This window comes from Pristiophorus japonicus, unplaced genomic scaffold (assembly GCF_044704955.1).
Source record: "Pristiophorus japonicus isolate sPriJap1 unplaced genomic scaffold, sPriJap1.hap1 HAP1_SCAFFOLD_3573, whole genome shotgun sequence".
In the NCBI taxonomy this organism is placed as follows: domain Eukaryota; kingdom Metazoa; phylum Chordata; class Chondrichthyes; family Pristiophoridae; genus Pristiophorus; species Pristiophorus japonicus.
In genome coordinates, this window is record NW_027253406.1 from 1 (window position 1) to 6360 (window position 6360).

General features: G+C 46.7%; 1 non-coding gene across 1 annotated transcript; it reads left to right on the forward strand.

Moving 5' to 3' along the window:
• Positions 1–6054: 6054 nt before the first annotated feature.
• LOC139250245 (small nucleolar RNA SNORD98) lies at positions 6055–6119 on the forward strand. The gene has a single exon (XR_011591272.1). It is a non-coding gene; the product is annotated as a small nucleolar RNA SNORD98 (small nucleolar RNA).
• Positions 6120–6360: the final 241 nt, after the last annotated feature.

A 6360-nucleotide genomic window follows, 5' to 3' on the forward strand; every position in this document is an offset into this window, starting at 1 on the left:
GAGAGGAGGGAGTGGGGAGAGAGGAGGGAGTGGGGAGAGAGGAGGGAGTGGGGAGAGAGGAGGGAGTGGGGAGATCGGGGAGGTCAGGGGAGGGGGGAGGAGAAGAGATCGGGGAAGGTGGGAGAGAGAGGAGATCGGGCGGGGGCTGTCGAGATCGGCGGGGGTTGTGGGGGGGGCGGGGCGTGAGAGGGGATATCGTAGGGTGGGGGGGGGGGGAGAGAGAAGATGAGAGGGTGAGAGAGAGAGGTGCTTGGAGAGAGAGGAGAGAGGAGATTGGAGGGTGGGGGAGAGAGAGAGAAAGAGGAGATCGGGGTGGGGGGGGAGGCTGCCAGAGGAGATCGGGGCGAGAAGGGGGCCAGAGGAGATCGGAGGGGAAGAGAGAGCGAGAGAGAGAGGAGATCGGAGGGGAGAAGAGAGAGAGAGGAGATCGGAGGGGAGAAGAGAGAGAGAGAGAGAGAGAGAGAGAGGAGTTCGGAGGAGATCGGAGGGAGACAGAGAGAGAGTAGATCGGAGGGAGACAGAGAGGAGATCGGAGGGAGACACAGAGAGAGAGGAGATCGGAGGGAGACAGAGAGAGAGGAGATCGGAGGGAGACAGAGAGAGAGGAGATCGGAGGGAGACAGAGAGAGGAGATCGGAGCGGGGGAGAGGGGGAAAGTAGGTCGGCGAGGGAGAGAAAGTAGATCGGAGAGGAGTAGACTGAGGAGATCGGAGCGGAGGGGGTGGGTGTGGGGAGGGGGGAAGAGGGAGATAAGATCGGAGGGGGAGATAGAGAGGAGATCGGAGAGCGGGTGTGTGAGAGAGAGTGTGAGAGGAGGGGAAGAGGAAGGAAAAGAGAGGGTGGATATCGAAGGGGGAGAGAGCGAGAGGAGATCGGAGGAGCGGAGAGAGCGGGTGGGAGGGGATCGATGGGGGAGAGAGAGAGTGCGGGTGGGGGGAGATCGAAGGAGGAGAGAGTAGATCGGAGAGGGGAGAGGGGAGAGGAGATCGGAGGAGGCGATAGAGAATAAGACGGAGATGGAGGGCGCGTAGATCGGAGAGGGAGAGAGGAGATTGGAGGGGGTTAAAGGGAGAGAGTTGCTCGGAGCGGGGGAAGGGAGATCGAAGGGAGGGAAGAGATCGGAGAGAGTGGAGATTTGTGGTGGTGTGGGGGGTGCGTGGGTGATGGAGATCGGAGGGGCGAGGAGATTTTCTTGTCCTGCCTGGTGGAGATGGTTGGAGAGGTGTGTGTGAATGCTTTCATCTGCAAGCTTGACACAGTCTGTCTGTAAATATGAGAACATCTCCTTTTAGGAAGTTACATTAAAAGAACACGGTTTCAGTGGGTTTCGGAGGGCAAGACCAGATTTCTAATTGGTCCCCTTGGAGGACTAGACATAAGAAATAGGAGCAGATCCATTTTAGGGACCATTTGGCCCCTCGAGCCTGCTCTGTCATTCAATAAGATCGTGGCTGATCTGATCATGGACTCAGCTCCACTTCCCCGCCTGCTCCCCATAACCCCTTATCTCCTTATCACTCAAAACTGTCTAACTCCGCCTTAACTATATTCAATGACCCAGCCTCCACAGCTCTCTGGGTCAGAGAATTCCACAGATTTACAACCCTCAGAGAGAAGAAATTCCTCCTCATCTCAGTTTTAAATGGGCGGCCCCTTATTCTGAGACTATGTCCCCTACTTTTAATTTCCCCTCTGAGTGGAAATATCCTCTCTGCATTCACCTTGTCGAGTCCCCTCATTATCTTATATGTTTCGATAAGATCACCTCTCATTCTTCTGAACTCCAATGAGTATAGGCCCAACCTAGTCAACCCCCTCATCTCCGGAATCAACCGAGTGAACCTTCTCTGAACAGCCTCCAATGCAAGTATATTCTTAAGTATGGAGACCAAAACTGTACACAGTACTCTAGGTGTGGCATCACCAATAACCTGTACAGTTGTAGCAGGACTTCTCTGCTTTTATACTCTATCCCCCTTGCAATAAAGGCCAACATTCCATTTGCCTCCTGATTACTTGCTGTACCTGCATACTAACTTTTTGTGATTCATGGAGATGGACACCAAGGTTCTTCTGTACTGCAGCACTTGACAATTCATCTCCATTTAAATTATAATTTGCTTTTCTATTTTTTCTGCCAAAGTGGATAACCTCACATTTTCCCACATTATATTCCATTTGCCAAATCTTTGCCCACTCACAGCCTGTCTATATCACTTTGCAGATTTTTTATGTCCCTACAATTTGCTTTCCCACCCATCTTTGTATCATCAGCAAGCTTGGCTACATTACACTCAGTCCCTTCATCCAAGTCATTAATATAGATTGTAAATAGTTGAGGCCCCTGAACCGATCCCTCCGGCACCCCACTAGTCACTGTTTGCCAACCGGAAAATGACCCGTTTATCCCGACTCTCTATTTTCTGTCAGTTAGCCAATCCTCTATCCATGCTAATATATTACCCCTAAGACAGTGGGGAAGCTTTTAGTCCTGGACAAAATTAACAGTCACTTGGACAAGTGTGGATTAATTAAGGAAAGCCTGCACGGATTTGTTAAAGGCAAATCGTTTGAACTAACTTGATTGAGTTTTTTGATGAGGTAACAGAGAAGTTTGATGAAGGCAATGCAGTTGATATGGTGTATATGGATTTCCAAAAGGCATTTGATAAAGTGCTACACTTTGCCAAAAATGTTGAAGCCCATTGATTAAAGAGGACAGTGGCAGCATGGATATGAAATTGGCTAAGTGACCGGAAACAGAGAGTAGTGGTGAATGGTTGTTTGTCAGACAAGAGGAAGGTATACAGTGATGTTCCCCTTGGGGTCGGTACTCGGATCACTGCTTTTCTTGATATATATTAATGATTTGGACTTCGATGTACAGGGCACAATTTCAAAATCTTCAGGTGTCACAAAACTTGGAAGTACAGTAAACAGTGAGGAGGATAATGATAGATTTCAAGAGGGGATATACTGGCGGACACGTGGCAGATGAAATTTAATGCAGAAAAGTGTGAAGTGATACATTTTAATAGGAAGAACAAGGAGAGGCAATATAAACTAAAGGGTACAATTCTAAAGGTGGTGCATGAACAGAGAAATGTGGGGATAAATGAGCACAAATCGTTGAAGATTGCAGGGCAGGTTGAGAAAGCGGTTTAAAAAGCATACAGGAACCTAGGCTTCATAGAGGCATCGAGTACAAAAGCAAGGAAGTTATGATGAACCTTCATAAAACCCTGATTCAGCCTCAACTGGAGTATTGTGCCCAATTCTGGGCATCGCACTTTAGGAAAGTGCAGAAAAGATTTACAAGAATGGTTCCAGGGATGAGGGACTTCAATTACATGGATAGACTGGAGAAGCTGGAGTTGCTCTCCTTAGAGCAGAGAAGGTTGAGAGGAGATTTGATAGGCGAGGTATTCAAAATCATGAGGGGTCTAGACAATAGATAAAGAAAAACTGTTCCCATTAGCAGAAGGGTCGAGAACCAGTGGACACAGATTTAAGGTGATTGGCAGAAGATCCAAAGGTGACATGAGGAAAAGCTTTTTTGCACAGCGAGTGGTTAAGATCTCGAATGCAATGCCTGAAAGTGTGGTGGAGGCAGATTTAATCGTGGCTTTCAAAGGGAATTGACCTGAAGGGAAAAAAATTGAAGAGCTACGGGGAAAGGGCGGGGCAGGGCAGTGGGACTAGCTGAAGTGCTCTTGCAGAAAGCCAGCATGGGCTCAACGGGCTGAATGGCCTCCTGTGCTGTAACCATGCTATGATTCTAAGCAAAGATGAACCTTGGTTATTTGTGGGGCCCTTAGAAGGGGATGGAGCAGAAACATATAACAGTGTAGTTTTGCTTTGAAGGGGCTCTTGTGGACAGTTGTGTCTGAGGAACCACTTCCAGAAGCCATTTTGTCTTAAGTAAATCTGCCAGAAGTTTAATTTCATGTTTGTAAAGGCAATAGGGAATGCCGTTATTTTCACTATCTGTTGGTTTTCACAATACTGTCCTATTTGTTTTTCAGCAATATCAACAGCCTCAACAAACCATTTACAGTGTCCAGCAACAGGTTTGTATGATTCATTCTCAGACGTTTAGATAGCGTGAGTGAAACAGTTTTCTGTTGTGAACATTGAAATATATCATTCCTTTTTTGTAAAGGCCATGCTTTGCAATTAATTTTTACCCTTAACAGTCTGGCTGATAATTTCAACAGTAATAATTCACAAAGATTGACATTTAGTTGTGAATTATAAATGTTTTCAGTTAATAAAAAAAAAAAATACAGCAGGTCAGTAATCATTTGAAAAGAGCTCTGCATGAATGGTGCCCATCCAAAACCTGAACCGACCTTTCCCCTTCAGATGTTGACTGACCTGTACGTTTCCAGCATTTACAGTGCTTGTCCCTTTTTCATGAAATTTTGCTGTCGAGTTGTTAAACTCCTGTAACCATTTACACTGAGTGTTTTTTATGCTGTCAGATTCTGCTTCTTGGCCTCATTCGGCACATTTTCAAGACAAGCTCAGCGTCCATCTGGGGAAATCATGTTTGTTTTCGAACTTTCATACTTTAGAACCAGATGGTATTTTTGCTCCCGTTATAAATCGGTTAGTTTGAAATGGCGCAATGCCTTTCTCGTCTTGCTTGATTCCGTTGAACAAGTTTTGGTGTTGGTGGATATTTGTTACTTTTTAAAAATTTGTTCTGTGATTTATTTCCCATCTCTAATTACCCTTAAGAAGGTGGTGGTGAGCCGCCTTCCTAACCGCTGCAGTCCTTATGGTGAAGGAATTCCCACAGTGCTGTTAGGGAGGGAGTTCCAGGATTTTGACTCCACAACGATGAAGGAACAGCGCTATATGGACGGATGGGAAATTGCAGGTGATGATGCTCCCATGCACCTGCTGCCCTTGTCCTTCTACAGCAACAACGTGTATTTATATAGCACTCATGGCGCTTCACAGAAGTATTCCGAGATTTTTTTTTAATTCACACCGAGCCGCATAAGGCGAAATTAGGGCAGGTGACCAAAAGCTTGATCAAAAAGGTAGGTTTTAAGGAGCATCTTGAAGGAAGAAAGATTGGTGGAGAGGTTTTATCGAGGGAATTCCAGAGCTTCGGGCCTAGGCAACAGAAGGCACGGCCACCAATGGTTGAGTGATTATAATCAAGGATGCTCAAGAGGGCAGAATTAGAGGAGCGCAGACATCTCCCGGGGGGGGGCGGGTTTATGTGGCTGCAGGAGATTACAGGGATAGGAAGGGGCGAGGCCATAGAGGGATTTGAAAACAAGGGTGAGAATTTTGAAATCGAGGCGTTGCTTAACCGGGAGCCAATGTAGATCACCGAGCACAGGTGTGATGGGTGAGCGGGACTTGGTGCGAGTTAGGGCACGGGCAACTGAGTTTTGGGTGACCTCTCGTTTATGCAGGGTAGAATGTGGGAGGCCAGCCAGGAGTAGGTTGGAATAGTGAAGTCTAGAGGTAATAAAGGCATGGATGAAAGTTTCAGCAGTCGATGAGCTGAGACAAGGGTGGAGATAGGTGATGTTAGAGGTTCAAATAAGTGGTTCTGCTACGAATATATGGTCGAAAGCTCATTTCAGGGTCAAATATGACACCAAGGTTGCGAACAGTGTGGTTCAGCCTCAGACAGAAGTTGGGGAGAGGGATGAAGGCAGTGGCTAGCGAACGGAGTTTGTGGCGGGGACATATGAGGTGGTAGAGGCTGCGGGTTTGGGAGGTGCTGCCGAAGAAGCAGTCAGTGTGCATGTGTAAAATGGGCCTGGTGCGTGAATTCAAAACCAGTCAACTGGCATGTGTACGGGTCGTTTGTTAAATAAAAATAATTAGCGTCTATTTTTCGATTCTAAAAATTGTCCAATAGTCACTCCTGAAAGTGGGCTGCGAGGATGAAAACTCTGAGGTCAGCAGAGATGTTGTGATGGGAGCTGTTGCCCTGTGTTGCTGTTTCTTTATTAGTAGTAAATTGCAGTTCAATCCAGGCTTTCCATTCTACATTTGACCCAGACATGAACCAGAAACACAAACGGGTAATGATGTTTAATCCTATTCCATTGCTGAAATGCCAGTGTGGAAGAAAAGCTGCTGAACCCATTTAAAGTGTCGGTGGAGAATGTTTGGGATTCTGGTTATAGACATATCTTATCAATCTGTTTGGAAGCTTTGTTCTGTTTATGCCATAAACTGCGTGTGACATGGTTGAGCACACTTTACTTTACTAGGTCGCCACGCATATTGATCAGGGAACCAGAGGCTCTCGCTCTCGTTCATTCTGCACTTGACAGGCACCTTGGTTTTAACCTGTTACTCATGAAAGCCTTAACTGCAACAACA